Here is a 19,639-nt window from a genome sequence, read left to right as displayed (position 1 = left end):
TTTGGAAGATCTGTTGGGTAAAGATGTGATCCAAGCACCCGTTAGAAGCAGGAACGTGTGAGAAATATCTGAGGAAAAAGCTGCTACCACCGTATTAAAGACCCTGCATCTACCTTCCTGGCTGCATTAATGGGAAAATGACCTTTGAACAGTAGTATTCAGCCTTCCAGCTATTATTTGAAGACTTTAAGAAGGTGGTGGATGGGACAAGTATCTAGGAGGAAGATCTGTGTTACACGTGGATAAAACAGGGAAGAAGAAGAAGGATATAAGAAGACGAGAGAGGAAAGAAGGAGAGGATCTTTTCTTTTTGAAAACTAAAAATTGTAACCTTTTGCTTAGAGAAAGAAAAGCTATACAAATTGTCCTCGGCTTCTGTCCGAGGAGGGTTTTTTGTTACATTCATCTATTACTTGCATAGACTGCGGCATTCTAGCCTGTTTATCAACTTTTCGATATCCCTAACCTAGGTTTCAAACCTATACTCTACAAATTTCATTGTATAAGGCTCTTTGGGCCTGAGCCTATCACTCGTTTTGGGTCCGGGTACAAATTGTGCACCTACAATTGGCGTCGTCTGTGGAAAATCTAGTGTTGAAGGAATTGGAACATCATGGCAAGCTTAGGCTCCCATCATGCAGAATCTCAGGGGTTCCAGCGTGAAGATCATTTTGAGCGTCTTGAGCGTTAGAGGGATCGAGAGGGAAGCGTGCATACAGTATACCCTGATACAAGCCATTCGCGTGGTGGAAGCAAGGCCACCCATGAGGATGATGCCAAGGCCATGCAGAAGAAGATTGACCACCTTAAGAAAAAGTTACGTCGTGTCAGACAAAGGCGGGCTTCACCCCCATCCAATCCTTCCTCAGGGGGGTCCCGGGAAAGCAGTTTCAGTCCAAGGTCCAGGACTCCCCCTAGCGAAACCTTCTCTTACGAAAAGGATGACCAACCAAGTCGTAAGAATAAGAAGTTTCCCTCTAGGGACTTGGGGAACGATGCTATGAGCCGAGCGTTGCACCAACTCTCCAAGTCACCCTTTTCACGTAGGATCGAGAAGGGAAGGCTCCCAAGACGGTTCACTCAGCCCACCTTCACCATCTATATTGGCAGGACAGACCAGTCGAACACGTGAGCCATTTTAATTAGAGGATGGCGGTACATTCTCAGAACGAAACCTTGATGTGCAAGTCTTTCCTTCTAGCCTGGGACCTGTTGCTATGAGATGGTTTAACGGACTAAAGTCGGGGTTTGTCGATTCTTTCATGGAACTCACCAGGGCATTCACGTCTCGATTTATTACATGCAGCAGAGTCCCTCGGCCTTTGGACTCATTGTTGTCTATGGCCACGAGGGAGGGTGAGACTTTGAAAGTATATTCTGACAAGTACTGGGAGATGTTTAACGAAATTAATGGAGATTTTGATGAAGTGGCAATTAACACTTTCAAAGTGGGCCTCCTAACTGATCATGATTCAAGGAAATCTCTGACCAAAAAGCCTGTACAGAGTGTACGTCGCCTCATGGATCACATCGACTAGTACAAAAGGGTTGAGGAAGATCAACAACAAGGTAAGGTAAGACAAAGGTTATCCCGCAGGAGAGAAGAGATTTCAGGTCGGACAGGTACGATAACAATAAGCCGAGGAGAGATTTCTCTAGGCAATCTGGTTCAGCCAATCCTCAAGTGGTTAATGTCGTATTCCGAGAACCAGTGCACCAATTGATGGAGAAAGTCCGTAAGGAACCCTACTTCAAGTGGCCCAGTAAGATGGCGGGGGACCCTACGAAACGGTATCAAAACCTTTTTTGCCAGTATCATTAGGATGTGGGTCATACCACCGAGAATTGTCGGACTCTTTGGAACCATTTAGAGTAGCTTGTTAGCAAGGAAAAATTGAAACAGCACCTGTATCAACCTAACGAACAAGGAAATCATTCGGGTTCAAACAATCAGAAGAACAACTCATCTTGGCCGCCCTTAGGAATGATTAATGTCATCTTCGCTGCACCTGGTAGGACCAGTTCCTGTCCTAAAAGAGTGATGGCGGTGTCACATTCCTAGGCCGAGGAGTCTAGCTCGAGGCTGAAGAGGATCAAAGGGAGTATGCCTATTTTGGGATTCTCTGATGAAGATAGGGTTGGGACTATTCAACCACATGACGACGCCCTGGTGGTCACATTGAGGATAGGGAATTATGACGTCAAGAAGGTGATGGTCGATCAAGGTAGCGGTGCGGATATTATGTACCCTGACTTATTCAAGGGGCTTAAGTTAAGGCTGGAGGATCTCACTCCATATGACTCGCCGTTGATAAGTTTTGAAGGGAAGGCTGTTATACCAAAGGGACAGATTTGATTGCCTGTACATTCAAGCTCGGTGATGGTCGATGTAGATTTCATTGTGGTTGACGCATATTCTCCATACATGGCCATCGTTGCCAGGCCTTGGCTGCATGCTTTGGGTGCTGTCTCCTTGAATTTACATGTTAAAGTGAAGTTTCCCTCGGGTGAATTAATTGAAGAAATTCTTGGTAGTCAATTAGTAGCAAGGCAATGCATATCAGCTGTAGTACTGCATCAAGCCAAATCAGAGTCCTCGGCCTTTGCTGTGGAAAACTTATAGCAATTAACAACTCTAGATGCACCTGTTATGGTGATAGCAGAGGAGGCCACGTGTGAAGATTTGGAAAGATTTCTCATAACTGATGACCTCAAAAGGTGCTTTCAAGTTGGGATACAGTTACCACACCAAGAGAAGATGGAATTGGTAATATTTTTGAAAAACAATATCGATGTTTTTGCCTGGGATCCCTATGAGGCTCCGGGGGTTGACCCAAGTTTCATTTGTCATCATTTGAACGTCAATCCTACCGTTGTTCCCAGGAGGCAACCACCTCGGTGTTCTTCGAAAGAGCATTCCGAGGCCGTCAAGAAGGAGGTGCTCAAGCTCAAAAGGGCTAGGGCTATTAAAGAAGTTTTCTACCCAGAATGGTTGGCTTACACTATCTTAGTAAAAAAGAAGAGCGGAAAGTGGAGAGTATGTGCGGACTTCACAGACCTGAACAAAGCCTGCCCGAAAGACTTTTTCCCGATGCCTCGCATCGATCAGCTAGTGGATGCTACGGTCCGGCATCCTCAGATGAGTTTTTTAGATACCTTCCAGGGTTACCGCCAAATACCATTGGCGTTGGGTGATCAGGAGAAGACTGCCTTCATTACTCCTATGGGAAATTATCACTATAAAGTGATGCCATTCGGTTTGAAAAATGCAAGGGCTACTTACCAAAGGATGATGACTAGGATATTCGAATCGCAACTTAGGAAGACCATTGAGGTATATGTGGATGATATGGTAGTGAAGAGTAAGACAGTACCTATACATGTGAAATATTTGGACGACACCTTTCAAACACTTAGGAAGTACAAGTTGTGCCTTAATGCCTCAAAGTGTTCTTTTGGGGTGGGCTCCGGAAAGTTCCTAGGCTACATGGTGACTCATAGAGGAATAGAGGTGAATCCGGCACAGTTGGCATGATCACATGCAAAGGGCCTCCGATTTGGAGAGCGTATGTTGATGGGGCAGCAAACCAGAGGGGATTAGGAATTGGACTTGTTTTGGTATCCCCTGAAGGAATTACCTTCGAGAAATCATTGAGGTTAGCGTTCTCGGCTATTAATAACGAGGCTGAGTATGAAGCTGTCTTGGTCGGTATGGACATGGTACGGAGAATGGGGGAAAGGCAGTTCATATTTCCTCGGATTCTCAATTAGTTGTGGGCCAAGTGACGAGGACCATGGAGGCTAGGGATCCAAGAATGCAAGAGTACCTGACCTAGGTTAAATGTTTACAAATCGAGTTTGATTCTTTCATCCTTTCGCATGTTTCTAGAAATGGAAACACACATGCAGATTCGTTGGCCACGTCGGCGACGCCCTCAGCTTAGTATTTGCCTAGGATTATCCTCGTCAAAGACTTGTTGAAACCGACTTTAACTGCCACAGGTGCCGTCCATATCCATCTGATAAGGCCCGGATCTAGCTGGATGGACCCCGTGGTTTCTTTTCTAAAAAGCGATGTTCTGCCCGAGGAGAAGTCTGAAGCAGATAAAATTCGTCGAAAGGCGCCTCGATTCTAGTTGTCAGAGGATCAGAAGTTGTATAAACACTCCTTTTCAGGACCATACCTACTGTGTGTACATCATGAAACGATGGAGGCACTTTTGGAAGAACTGCACGAGGGAATTTGTGGAAGCCATACTGGGGGGAGATCCTTAGCCCATAGAGCTTTGACTCAGGGATATTGGTGGCCTAATATGCAGAAAGAGACTCAGGACTACGCAAGAAAATGTGACCAATGCCAGAGGTTTGCTCCCAATATTAATCAGCCCGGTGGTGTCCTTAATCCTTTGTTTAATCCTAGGCCATTTGCTCAATGGGGACTGGATATAGTTGAGCCTTTTTCGAGGGCTGTGGGAAACAAAAGGTGGCTACTCATGGGAACTGATTACTTCACCAAGTGGGTCGAAGCCGAGCCTTTATCAAATATTAGGGATGTGGACTCCAAGAAATTTATCTAGAAGAACATTATCACTAGATTTGGGGTACCTCACACACTTATGTCAGATAATGACGTGCAATTTGATAGTAGAGCTTTCAGGAAATACTGTAATGACTTGGGCATCACAAATAGATACTCCACTCCAGCTTATCCTTAAGGAAATAGGCAGGCCTAGACCGTTAACAAACTTATAGTCAATGGACTTAAGAAGAAGCTAAATGATGCAAAGGGTATATGGGTAGAGGAATTGCCACACGTTTTGTGGACATATCGGACTATGCCGTGAAGATCCACTGGAGAAACACACTTCTCCATGACTTACGGGGCCGAGGTGGTGATACCTTTAGAATCTGGGTTTCCCACATTAAGAACGAGTTCTTTTAGCCCGAGAAATAACGATGGCCTCCTGGAAAAAAGCCTGGATCTGGTTGAGAAATGGCGAAAGGCCGCTATGGTCCAAATGGCTTATTATCAGCAGAAGCTTAAACAAGGATATGATGCTTATGTGAAGCTAAGGCCACTAGCGCCTGGGGATTTGGTGTTGAGGAAAGTCATGGGTACTTCCAAAAATCCAGCGTGGGGAAAGCTAGCACCAAATTGGGAAGGACCATATCGGATCATTTTTATAGCGGGCATAGGGTCATATCGCTTAGCTGATCTAGATGAAAAAATTGTACAACGCCTTTGGAATGTAAACAACCTACGAAGGTATTATTATTACTAAAAAGCATTTTTGTCGTTCGTTGTTCAAATTATCATTATACAGCTCGATTTATTTATTCCTAAATATCAAACGGAAACTTGGTCATGCATGGTTCTCGGACCACATACCTTGTGGAAATTGATATCTTATTGATTGTTAAACAAAACTTTAGTTATGTCGGGTCCACGGACTTTCTACTTTGAGAAAATTAATATTTCAGTTTACTATTCCCAAATATCAAACAGAAATTTGGTCATGCATGGTCCTCGGACCACATACCTTGTGGAAATTAATATCTTATTGATTGTTAAACAGAACCTTAGTTATGTCGGGTTCACGGACTTTCTACTTTGGGAAAATTAACATTTCAGTTCGCTATTCTTAAATATTAAACAGAAATTTGGTCATGCATGGTCCTCGGATCACATACCTTGTGGAAATTGATATCTTATTGATTGTTAAACAAAACCTTAGTTATGTCGGGTCCTCAGACCTTCTACTTTGGAGAAATTAACTTTTCAACTCACTATAGCTAGATGTCAAACAGAAACTTGGTCATGCATGGTCCTCGGATCACATGCCTTGTGGAAATTGATATCCTATTGACTGATAAACAAAATCTTAGTTATGTCGGGTCCTCGGACCCTCTACTTCGATAAAATTAGTGGAAACCATACGACATGAGTATTGATGTGTTGATGAGCCACAGTAAATTTGATGGATTGCTTTATACCCCAACTAAATGCTAAGTTCAGTTTTAGATTGTGTGTTGCTGTATTACATGTATTATGGTTTTGAGGCATGATTTACATATATACACCAAGTGTATGTACTATTATTTGAAGCTACTGCTAATCGAAATGTTGTAAAGACATTAGTATTGTTGTACTGAAGGTTAAAAGCCAGTCGAAAATCAAATCTTTCAAATTTCTCATTAATTTTTGTTAATGAATACATTGGAGATAAAATGTTGAAAAAAAAAAGAAGGTAAAAATGAAAGTCCTAATACAAAAAAAAAAAAAGTCATCACAAAAAGGAAAAAGGGAGTCCCAAGTGGCCTAAGCCTTAAGCCTTGAAAGGGGGGTCCTACTCGGAAGTGCTGGCAACCCCTTTCGATTTGCTGTCCTCCTCTGTTTGTTTCAGCTCTGCTTCGAATGAGGACTGGACTTGTTTCCCTTTGTCTCTTGCCATTGGTGGAGGGACATTGGGCTCGACATTCTGGCTCGTAGGCTTCTCGGCTCCATCGCCTTGTTCCTTCTCTTTGTCAGAACCAGCAGGTTCTTTAGGAGTTGGAATAGGCAGTGGAGTCATGGATGGATGCGTTGAAGGCACCGTCTCGGGGGTAGGTACGACAAGAGGAAGCTCTTCGAGCACCTGGATGTCCTGGGGAAGCCAAATGTTTTCAGGCTTCCTCAACTCGGAAGTTGTGGGAATCCCTGCCACATTTAGAGCTTCCACCCACAATTGTTGGCAGTACTCCCGGTACAGCTCGACGAACTTCTCTGTCAGTTGGTTTTCTGTTGCCTCCACCCCTTCTTTGTAAGCAGCCTTCTTCAAGGCCTCCATGCTGTCCTTGAAGGTACGAGCCTTTTCCCTCATTCTAGCAAGCTCCTTCTTCAGGTCGGAGTTTTCTTGTTGGGCTTTGGACAAGTCCTCGTCCTTCTGACGCAGAAGCTTGCGTTGCCCCTCCACCTGGGTTCTCATTGTCTTCAGGCTAGCCTCGACACCGTCCCTCTCCCTCTTCTACTCTGCTAGCTGCTTGTTTAGGTTCTCGTTCTCCACAAGAGCTTGGCCTAGGGACTTCTCGGTCTCCTACCGGACCTCAAGCTCAGCTCAGCTGCAGCTTTCTTCCGAGAGTCTTCCACCCATTTCTTGGCAGCAAAGACTTCCTGGATGGCCTGCGTTAAAATATTAAAATAAATGCATTATTGTTAAGGCAAATTCAAAGTACATGAGAACGATTTTTTCGTTAAAGTGTAGTGAAAGCAGTAATGTAGGGGTAAACACGAGACACTCATTAAAGCTAAGTCCCTTTTGAACTAGAGAAAAAGATGCGGTTGGTTCATCTTGTCCAGGGCGTCCATGTCCTTTGGCAGAAGAAGAGGTCGTTCCAAAGGCTTAGCCAGGTGGTGGGTGTGACCTTGCTGGAACGCCCTGATGCTGGATTGGCAAGAGATTGGTGCCCCATCCAGCTTCAGTTCGGGAGACCAGTTGGCCGGTGTACGGCGTACCTCGGCCAGGTCACGGTTCTCTCCACTTTCCACTGAAGAGGCACGTCCCTTACCTTTGTCAGTTTTCTGTTGTTGTTGTTGTTGTTGCTATTTTAGTTTCTTCTGCCTCTCCACATCTGCCTCCTCGGCCTCATTTTTCCTCTTCTTCGTAGGCTCTAGAATGGGAAGCTTAGGATCGGAGGGAGGAGGGGGTGGTGGCAAAGATGGAGGGATCTAGGACCCACCTGCGTCCTTGTTAGAGGCTTTCGAGCCCCTCTTCAACATCAGCTTCCTAAGAGTGGACATATCGTCTTTTTCGGAGCTAGAGTCGGGTTGTGCAATTATTAGACCTTTTATGCCCGAAGTTTCTGTGGGCACGTGCTCTTCGTTCAAGAGGATAACGAGTTGATCCTCTTGAGGTCTCTCAGCTTCTTTGAGGCAAAACTGGTCAATCTCCTCGTCCAACGATTGTTGCGAGGACGCAGGTTCTTCTCGGACGGCTGTTGTTTGGGAATGTGCCGAGAGAGGAATTGTTGCGATGGGGCGAGAGTATAGAATGATGGAGGGGTCGTCTGGGAGTTCGTGGTCAGAAAGGAAGCCTCGTCGAGAAACGTCTATCCTTCTGCGTTGTTTGTCTCCCGCGGTGATCGCGTTGTCAATCTCCTAGAAGTCGTCTGACAAAGGATCGTATCCTAATATCAGGTGGGCTGCTCTCACTTGTAGGTCTTCGCTAACGAAGGCTTCAGAGCGAAGAACGCGATTGAGGTCTGCGACATTGCAAAGGCTTAGACGTGGAAGTACGTGTTCTTTATCTGTGAAAAACATCCGAGGAGACGAGCATGGTTAGATTAGCGATAAATATCAAAGGAAAGTGCAATAATACACAATGTAATAAAAAACGGTAAAGATAATGGGATTAAGTCATGGGTTAAGGAATCTAACTCCTATGGAGTCACACCCCATTCGACTGGGCAGTAAGTACCGTCAGACCAATTTCCCGAGGCGATGAGATAGTCGTCTTTCATGCCTTTGTTGGACTTGGGAAGATAGGATATGAGTCTAACAATGCTAGACCTGGATTTAAGGTAGTATCCTACACTTTTAAGTTTATGGCACTCGTACATGTAAACAACGTTGTGCCATGTGAGGTTCAGACCCATTTGCTCGTTTAAAGCATCGACACAACCTAAGACCCTAAATACATTTGGCGTGCACTGATCTGGGCATAACCTATGGTTGCGTAGGTATTCGTTAGTTACGTTTTTCATGGGGAGGGTCATCCCACCTTCCAGGAAGGCAATGATGGGGATGATAACTTCTCCCTCTCTCCTAGTGTTACCTATAGCTTCTACTGGGCAGTATCTTAAGCTTACGTCTTGGAGAATCTGATATTTAGCCCGAAAACCCTCTATACCGGCGTCGGTATCTACTAAACACTTAAATCTACCCATTTGGTGGGAATGCGAATGAAAGTTTAGAGAAGGGAAGGGGTCTAGATGGTGGCCGAGGACAGAAGCCGAGAAGAAATGAGTAAAGGGAGTTGAAAACTTACGGGAAATAATTAAGCGATTCTTTGCGAGCTTCTTGAGAGGGAAGATAATGATTAATTCTTAGATGTGATTGATTTCTGGACTGTTGGATGTGTATATCACCATTGAACGTGGGGGACAAGACGTAACTTGCAGTCATAAATGCGAGTGTTTCGGGTTTTGAAGCGTCAGAAACGGTTTTAAAGGAGCTAAAGGACCCCTACACGTGTGGCGGTTTGCAAAGCGTGTGGAGGGTGCGTTGTTGGTTCAAAACTCCATTTCTCTCTTCGGATGGGAGGGAAAAATGAAGTTTCGAGGGGCTATTATTGTGGAGGGTAAAAATGCTTAAATGAACGTTGGGCCTTGAGCTTGGTTAGTTGGCATAAGTCTGTTCAATCAGAGTCTTCTAAGCCCACAAGTCAGTTCGCACTATAATGGTCCGAAGAGTTGTCCGAGTGGGAGTATCTCCTCGGACAAGCCCAGTAAAGTCCATGGGACTTGCTAAAGGGTTTAGAGACAGAATTCTAAAAGATCTGTTGGGTAAAGGTGTGATCCAAGCACCTGTTAGAAGCAGGAACGTGTGAGAAATATCTGAGGAAAAAGTTGATACCACCGCATTAAAGGCCCTGCATCTATCTCCCTGGCTGCATTAATGGGGAAATGACCTCTGAACAGTAGTATTCAACCTTCCAGCTATTATTTGAAGACTTTAAGAAGGTGGTGGATTGGACAAGTATCCAGAAGGAAGATTTGTGTTACATGTGGATGAAACAGGGAAGAAGAAAAAGGATATAAGAAGACGAGAGAGGAAAGAAGGAGAGGATCTTTTCTTTTTGAAAACTAAAAATTGTAATATTTTGCTTAGAGAAAGAAAAGCTATACAAATTGTCCTCGGCTTCTGTCCAAGGAGGGTTTTTTGTCACATTCATCTATTACTTGCATAGACTGCGGCATTCTAGCTTGTTTATCAACTTTTCGATATCCCTAACCTAGGTTTCAAACTCATACTCTACAAATTTCATTGTGTAAGGCTCTTTGGGCCTGAACCCATCACTCATTTTGGGTCCGGGTACAAATTGTGCACCCACAATAGCTATTAATAAATATAAGTTTATTTGAAACAAATGAAGAAAAAAAAAATCATATAGATTGTTATTGACAAAATTCTCAATTTAATATGTCCAACATCATATATATATATATATATATATATATATTAACATGAGCGGCTCCATTTGGAGCCTAGGGGGTTCAATGAACCCCCTCAACTGGCCCAAAAAAATACTATATATAATTTTTTTTGACCCCCTAAAATAAAAATTTGAACACCGTAACCTTATATTTTCTCTTAAGCCCAGCTGAAATAATTTTGAATATAATCCTCTTAACAATATCCTGACATATTTAAGCACAAAAAAAATGTCCAATAACAAACTAATTTGATCTCAAATTTGGGAAAAAATTAATAAGCCCAATTAAAAAAAGTAGAAATTTGTTTTTTTTTTTTTTTTACATCGAGTTTCAACTTATGACATCCGCTCTTGATGATGGCTCTTTATCATCAAACCATGACATCGATTGGTTTTTTGGTGTAGGCGGGGATTGAACCCTAGATTTTTTTTCCATCCATCAAAGACTTTACAAGTTGAGTTAATTTGAATCCATAGAAATTTGTTAATCTTAAGCCTTAAAAAAAGTCCATTTAGATCTTAACAAATTTGAAATAAATCAATCAAATGGGAGATTAATGAATAAATAATTGTTTGGCTGTATACATCAAAAGAGATGTAGCTCGTAGGATTGATAATAAAAATATCATGCAACGATTTCAAAATATGAAATATCTTAGAAAGAAATTGTAAAACTTTGTGTATTTCAGTTTTTGTTTTTTGTATTTTTTGTGATGTCGACATATTCAAGTTCTCTTTTGTTTTAAATTTTATATAATTTATGTTTCTTATTGATCTCCCTAACAAATAATCTTGGGGCTGCCAATATATACGTGTGTGTGTGTGTGTGTGTGTGTGTGTGAGAGAGAGAGAGAGAGAGAGAGAGAGAAGAACTAGGTAGTTCCACTGTATAATAAAGTTATAATATTGTGCAATTTTTTCGTAAAAAATGAAACTGAATTAACTTTTTTCCCCTTGAATGAAAGTGGTTAATCATGTATATCATTTGTAAGTTGTAACCATGTCCATGATTTAAAAACAGGAGTTAGGACTTAATACACCAAACGGCATGAGAAGTTGCTATTTTCTATTGCCCAGAGGGTAATTTCCTATTAGATTTGAAATTTATGTTGATTTACTAGCTTCTTAATAAAATTCAAAGCATTTTTTTCTCAAAAAAAAAAATTGAAATTATATTTATCCAAAAAAAAAATACTAACTCGATTTTGAGAATTATTATTTTCATACTAATTTTATTGTTATTATTAGAGCAACTTCTGTTATCTGATGGTTCAGATAAAGGATATATTTTCTTCTAAAAAAGAAAAAGATAAAGGATATATTTATGATAATAAATACTGCAAAGTACAAGAACAAAATCTAGAGTGAAAATAATGCCGCCACACACACACACACACACTAGTCTCATCACACGTGCTTCGCGCGTGCGATGAGACTTTTCTTTTTTAGTGGTCCTATTTTCTAAAAAAAAATTGTATTTAATTATTTTATATATATATATACACATTTGTTTTATAGACAGCCACGTATATTTATATTCCATATAATATGCTATATTAGTAACTGCCTCGCGTAACCACTGCACATTTTTGAAGCGTAACCACTGCACATTTTTGAAGCGATAGTAAATACTTGTGGAGTGTAGGAGACAAGGGCTGGAGTTTAAGTCTCCAAGAGGGAGTTTTGCACACATATTCACTTAAATTAGATTAGAATAAAATTCTATCTTGTAAAAAAAAAAAAAAACCTCCACGTAGAAACCTCATTTTGGAGGGGCGGTTGCACCCACAATCTTGCCAAGTGCCATTCATCTTATATGCGCAAGAAATGTATTAATTGCATCAAACCTTATTACAACCTGCCGTATATTAAAAAAAAAAAAAACTCTTAACTTGTAGTGTGGAGGAGAGAGGTACTTCCTTCTAGTTTCTTACTTTTATATTTTTCTTCGCTTATGCTATCCTTTCGTTCCTCAATTTGATTTTTTGCTGCAGTTTGTTTGCTCTGTTTTACTTATCAAGACTTGTAAAACGAAGGGAGAAGAAGAAGGTATCGCCAACTATTCACGATTACTGCTACTCAGCACATAGACTGTCCGAGTGGAAAACAAAAGAAATTGTTTTGGAATACTTTGATATCCTAAAGAGAGGTACCTTCTTTTTTTCTTTTTTCTCATTCATCCTTTGGTATGGTTCTTTCTTTGTTGTGGTTTAATCCCTTTGTTTTGGCTGTGTAATTTTGCTTAATTAGAATAGTTACCCTTGGTGCTTAATTATAGTTACAATTGTTACAGGAAAACTAGCATGTATTTTATCATTCATCCTTTAGGTTTTAGTATCTCAAACAAATTATTTTATCTATTTTATCACATCACTTTACAATAGCTAAAAAAAGTTCTATATTTTTTAGCACTTCATTCAAAATAATATAAAAAATTTATTAAAATAATAAAAAACAACTACCGTAAGAACAAATACCACAGAAACATGTAGCATCTAGCCATAGCCACAACCACCTCCACTTTCAACTCCACCTGCACCTCCACCTTCACCACCAACCACAACCACCTCCACCTTCACCATTGTGGCAACCACAACCCATCGCAAAAAAAGAAAAAAAAAAAGAAAAGAAAAGAAAAAGAAATCACAACCCATCACCACCACCACCAGTCACAACAACCTACCATCTCACAACCACAACCCACTACCACAGCCAAACCCACGAAACCCATAGCCAAAATCCACAAAACCCACTGCCACAGCCAAAATCAATCGCTATCACCAGTACTGCCACTAAACCTATATGAACACACACAAAAACAAGAACCCAATCACAATCAAAACATACCCAAATTTCGATCTCGATCCTGATCGCCACAGCCAAGAGAGAAGAGAGATAGACTTGGTGCCATGACAGCCTTGGAGGTCCGCAACGGTGGAGTGGTGGTGAGAGGAGGAAGAGAGACAGAGGGTTGGGTTGGGTATGTCATCGCTTTAATGGAGCAGCTGGGGCAAGAGGATGCAAAGAGAAAGAAAGAAAATACAAAAGAGAGAGAGAAAAGTGAATTAGCGAAGAAAAAAAAGGGAGTTGTGATATTGTGATACGTTAAAGAGAGAGAGAGAGAGAGAGAGAGAGAAGATTATTTTAATAGAAAAGAAAACTCAAGTGATGCAATAAAAAAAAATTATTTTATATCTCTTGAGCCACAGTCGACTATAATAGATGGTAGTTTAGTGTAACTTACTTGCAAAAAAAAATTAAGTATTGAACCATCATTGTAGCATGTTTTTTATGGTGTGGGTCAATAAAAGTAGGCTTTTAGCAATTTGAGAGGATCACTGTAAATGCTCTAATGAACTTTAGGAAATGATGATATTGGGGTGAGAAAAATTAGAGTAAAGAAGATAAACTTTAACAGTAATAAATTTTCTATTTAAGGGTCCAAAACATTTAGTTACATAGTTAGTGATAATTAGTGCTATTAGATCACTTATTTATAGAAGGTTGATGACATTATCATTAGGGTGTTTCTACCGTTAGATTTATTACAAATCAATGGCTTAAAAAAATTGTAACTCTTATAAAATTACATTAGGTGTAATTTTAAATCTCTCTCTCTCTCTCTCTCTCTCTCTCTCTCTCTCTCTCTCTCTCTCTCTCTCTCTCTCTCTATATATATATATATATATATACATATATATATATATATATATATATATAAAAGTTTGGAAGCAAGAATAGAGATTGCTTTATCTTGAGACATACAGACTTTATTACAATTATGAGTGTTCGTGGTGCAGTGTGATTTTAGGTCATTTTTAGCATTGCAATTTGTGGTGTAGTTTAGCCAAAACTATAACCACAACACTGCACCTTCATTTTTGCGGCCACATGTGCGGTACGATTCAGTATGGTGCAGTTTAGAGTTTAGTAAAAAACATAACTGCACTGCACCTCATTTATATGGTCACATGTGCGGTGCAGTGTATAAGATTGGCTTTGAAGCTGGTGTATTTTTCAAATTTTGGGTTTTTTCTGCCTAACCCAAAACGAACAATTTCCCTTTGTTTTGGGCCAAGTTTTAAATTATTGAGTTAGTTTTTCTTTATTTTGGGTTGACTTTCCTAATGAACACTTGTTAGGGTTATTAAACTTTTTTTTTTTTTTGAAAACTAGGGTTATCAAACTATTAATAATATATTTAATATTAAGAAAATGAATATATTAATATAGAGAGGGTGCTGTGCGGTGTGGTAATACCATTTTGCATGCGGTTTTTAGTGCAGTGTAGGTGAACACCCCAATTACAATAGAAAGGAGTGAATTATTTTTTTAAAATCTTGCAAATTCTCCCAATTACAATAGAAAGGAATGAACGGTTTTAAAATCCTTGGAAATTCCCCATAAAAAATCATTTTATGGACAAAAATGAACTTCGGTGTTATATTTCTATTTGTTGTTTTTCCCTTTTTTAATAGAAGGAATTGAGGATTAAAACTTAGGTTTTTCCATTAAAGAAATTAGCTTGTAACCCCATGCATATACATGAGATACATTTACAAATAAATATAACTTAACTTTTTCTTTTAGGGTAAATTGCAAATTACACCCCTAAAGTTTGGGAGTGTTTGGATTTTACACCCTGAAATTTTAGAATTTAGATTTTACCTCCTGACGTTTGGGGTGTTTGGATTTTACACCTTGACGTTATAGAATTTGGATTTTGCCCCCTAAAGTTTAGGAATGTTTGGATTTAACACCCTAAAATTCTAAAACTTCATGGTGTAAAATCCAAATACCCCTAAAATTTAAAGGGTAAATTTCAGATTTTAAAACGTCAGGGTGTAAAATCCAAACACTTTCAAACTCCAGGGGGTAAAATCTAAATTTTGAAACTTCAGAGTGTAAAATTCAAACACCCCCAAACTTTGGGGGTGTAATTTGCAATTTACCCTTTCTTTTAAGAGATAGTTTCAACTTATGGTGTTCGCTCCTGAAAATTTCTTTTATAATCAAACCAAGACACCAATTGGTTTTTAAGACGAGGATCAAATCCCAGATCTCTTATTCGACAACAAGAAATTTTATCAGTTGAGATGATTGAAACTCACATAAGCATGTATTAAAATTTTACCAAGTTTATATATAATATATATAATGTTTGTATATGTGAATATATAAATTAGCTATTAATAAATATAAGTTTATTTGAAACAAATGAGGAAAAAAATCATGTAAATTGTTATCCATGAAATTCTCAATTTTAGTTTGTCGAACTACTATTTGTATAATAATAATAATAATAATAAGAAAAATGAATCAACGATGGTTTTTTTTTTTTTAATTTTGAATTTTCACTTAATAACTCATTTAGCACAAAACAATTATGAAAATTAAATTGGATTTTTGTAGTGTAGTAAATAGTTATTATACCAAAACTAAGAAAATTGGATGAGACATATGGCACTGGATAGTTCCACTGAATAATAAATTTGTAAAATTGTGCAATTTTTGTCATAAAAAAAGAAACTTAATTAACTTTTTCCTGCCATAAAGAAAGTAGTTCATCATGTGTAGTTCATCATGTATATTATTTGTAAGTTGTATTTATCCATGATATAAAAACAGGAGTTAGGACTTAAGACACCAACGGCATGAGAATTTACTATTGCCAAGAACGTAATTTCCTATTAGATTTGAAATTATGTTTATCCAAAAAAAAAAAAAAACTAAATTGGATTTTAGGAATTATTATCTTCATACTAATTTTTATTGTTATTAATAGACCAACTTCTGTTATATGTATGATGGGTCGGATAAATGATATATTTTCTTCTCAAAAAAAAAAAAAAAAAAAAAAAAAAGAAGAAGAAGAAGAAGAAGAAGAAGATATTGTCAATGTTCTAAAAAAAGATTTATGCACAAGAATCTAATGCATCAAACCTTATTACAACCTGCCGTATTAGACTTTTAGCCCAAAAAAAAATAATAATAAAATCTCTAACTTGGTGTAGCTTTTTTTTAATATTGTCAATGTTCAGCTTTTTTTTTTTTGTATGTGGTCAAAAGTCTTATATCTTAATTGACATATTTTTACATATAAAGTGTTTGAAGTTTTTTTTTAGAAGAAAAGAGTCTACCGTAGAATTAGTAATATATTGTAATTATTTTCATAAATATTTCAAGACAGGGGAATGTGATGTCATCGCATTGGCTTCTTTTGTCTTTCAATTTGATTACATTTTCATTGTTTTCATCGTTTTTAATTGGGCCTTTCTTTACCTCTACTCTCAGGAAAGCAGCCCAACCCAAAAATACACAAAAAAGTGGACCAATCTGAAGCAACAAAAATGGAGGTTCTTACGCCATTCTGTCAAGTGGTCTTTGAAAAAATTGTGGATTACACAATCAGAGCAGCCGCACGTCACATGGGTTATCTGATTCACTACCAAAAATATGTTGACAATCTCAGGACCGAAGTTACAGAGCTCAACGAAGTTAGAGATAGTGTGCAACAAAAGGTCGAAGCTGCTGAAAGGAATGTAGAAGAAATTGAAGCTAAGGTACAGAGGTGGCTGACAAGTGTTGAGGAGATCACTGCAAAGGTACACAAATTCGAAGGCCAAGCAAATTTGAAGACCCGTTATCAGCTTGGCAGAAGAGCACACAAGTTGGGATTGGCCGTCAAGGATATCAAGGATAAGGGCACGTTCCAGACAGTTGGCCATCGTGTCCATATTCAAGGAGGTACTACAATTTCTACTAAAGGTTATATGGACTTTGAATCAAGAAAGATAATTTTCGATGGAGTGATGGAGACTCTAAAAGATGATAATATCCGTGCCATTGGGGTTTGTGGGATGGGCGGCTTGGGCAAGACCATGCTTGTTGGAAAAGTTGCTACACAAGCCAAAGAAGACAAGTCATTTAAAAGCATTGTTACAGTAGTTGTATCTCAAGCTCCAGACTTGAAAAAGATCCAGAAAGACATTGCGAATGAATTGGGTTTGAGTTTTCGAGATGAGGAGACTGATTCTCAGAAAGCAAATTTGCTACGTGAGCGGTTGAAGAAAGAGAAGATCCTTTTAATTATAGATGATATTTGGAACAAGATTGACTTGGAGGATCTTGGAGTTTCTTTCGGGGATGATCACAAAGGAAGCAAACTATTGCTAACGTCTAGATTTCGAGATGTATTGGCCACGTATGTGGATGCTCAAGAAATATTCCATGTTGGAGTTTTATCAAGCGATGAAGCAAAAGACTTGTTTTCGAAGATAGTGGGTGATTTAGCTAAAAACTTGAATGTCCAATCTATCATGGTTGAGGTTGTCAAAGAATGTGCTGGGTTACCGATTGCCATTACAACAGTTGCGAATGCACTGAAAAATAAAAAGGAACCAAGTGTTTGGAAGGATGCCTTGCGACAGTTAAAAAGGGCAAATCCAACGCATATCGAAGGAATGCATGACAAGGTATATCAGAGTATAAAGTTGAGCTATGATTTTTTAACTAAGGAAGAGCAATCGTTATTCTTGTTTTGCAGTTCATTTGAAGAAGATAGGGTCATATCAATAGAATTGTTATGGAGAATTTTGGTGGGTTTGGAGTTCTTTCAAGATGTTTATACAATGGAAGAATTGAGAAATAAGGTCCAAGCATTGGTTGAAAGTCTAAAAGATTCTTGCTTGTTGTTGGAAGGTTATGGAAGTGGTTCATTTAAAATGCATGACGTCATTCGTGATGTTGCCATTTATATTGCAGACAAAGATAAGGAAATGTTAACCATAAGAAGTTCCAATGATTTAGAAAAATGGTCAAATATGAAAAACTTGAAAGAACCCATTGGAATGGCACTTTTTGATGTTAAGTTCAGTGATCTTCCTAAAAGGTTGGAATTGCCACAACTTAACTTCATTTTGTTGGGTGATAAAGGCAATTCTTCGGCGATTCCTGATCACTTTTTTGAAGGGGTGAAAGAGCTCAAAATTTTAGCTCTGTTTGAAGCACGCATTTCACTTCCTTCATCCCTTTCATCTCTTCACAACCTCCAATCGTTGGTTTTGCGTAACTGTGAGTTAGAAGATGTGGCTATAATAGGAGAATTAAAGAATTTGAAAGCTCTTACCCTATCAGGGTCCAACATCAAACAGTTACCTATTGAAATAGGACAATTGACTCGCCTTCAATTGTTGGATTTGAAAAGATGCACCCAGCTTGAAGTTATTCCACCCAATGTATTATCGAATCTTAAAAGGTTAGAAGAATTATCTATGAAGAGTAGTTTTAATAAATGGCAGGTTGATGGAGAAAGCACGGAAAGGAACAATACTAGGGTCTCAGAGTTGGACTATTTGTCATGCTTGACCACATTATGTATACATATTCCCAATGCTAAGATTCTACCAAAAGCCTTACTTTTTGAGAAATTGGAAAGATATGAAATATTAATAGGCAATGAATGGGATTGGGATGAGGACGGTGATAGTGATGATGAGTTTAAATCCTCAAAAATGGTGAAACTTGAACTTGATAGAAGATTTCAAGCAGAGGATGGGATTATAATTTTATTGAAAATGTGTGAATATCTTGATCTGGCTCCTAAGGAGGGTCATAAAAATATTCTTTACGAAGTTGACAAGGAAGGTTTTCCACAATTGAAGCATCTCTATGTTCGAAACAGCACTGAGATTCAATACATCATTAACTTGGTGGGGTTTCAACGCATTGTCTTTCCTCTCTTGGAGTTTCTTTCTCTAGACAATATGACAAATTTGGAAAAGATATGCCATGGCCATGACCAACTTGCCATGGGGTCTTTCCGTAGCTTGAAAAAGTTAGAAGTGAGCAATTGTGATGAGTTGAAATTTGTCTTCTCCTTAACCATGCTTGGATGCTTTTCGCAACTTCAAGAAATAGTGATTAAGAATTGCAAGGTAATGAGCGCAATTGTTGCAAAGGAAAGAAAACATGAGATACAAGTCAACGACATCACTGACGACGTCAAAACAAATATAGCGGACTTCTCTCAATTGCGTTCTTTGGATCTACAAAATTTACCAAACTTGATGGGTTTCTATTCTGATGTTGATTCTCAACTACTTTTCAGCGAAAAGGTATCATTATGATTTGATATATTTTAATGAATTTGATAATCTTCACATATACACATATTTCAAGTTGAGCATGAAACCGAAATTTCACTGCTTTGTTTGTTAAGTGTCTCGTACATATGTTTATATTGTCAATAAGTATAAAAAGATTTATTTAAGTGATGGATTCATTTTTGAAAACAAGGCTAGATCAAAACTATCATTTTTAGCCATTCTCTACTCCTATTTGCCCTTTTCTTCTTTGGTAATATTTTAGTTATTTATTTTTTCCTCAGAAAACGCAGCTTATATGTGTTGTTTGTAATGCCTTAATCATAGATAAGCCTATAAGAGTGC

General features: G+C 38.8%; 1 protein-coding gene across 1 annotated transcript in view; it reads left to right on the top strand.

Moving 5' to 3' along the window:
* The window catches only part of LOC142642908 (uncharacterized), a 104,886-nt gene that overhangs the window by 4,719 nt on the left and 80,528 nt on the right, over window positions 1-19,639 (top strand). Inside the window, exons 3-4 of the transcript XR_012845771.1 lie at window positions 12,185-12,339; window positions 16,485-19,306. The gene's annotated coding sequence lies outside the window, so the exon portion shown is untranslated. The remainder of the gene's footprint in view (window positions 1-12,184; window positions 12,340-16,484; window positions 19,307-19,639) is intronic.

This window comes from Castanea sativa, chromosome 7 (genome assembly GCF_040712315.1).
Source record: "Castanea sativa cultivar Marrone di Chiusa Pesio chromosome 7, ASM4071231v1".
Lineage (NCBI taxonomy): Eukaryota > Viridiplantae > Streptophyta > Magnoliopsida > Fagales > Fagaceae > Castanea > Castanea sativa.
This window is presented reverse-complemented; position numbering and strand designations above follow the sequence as displayed.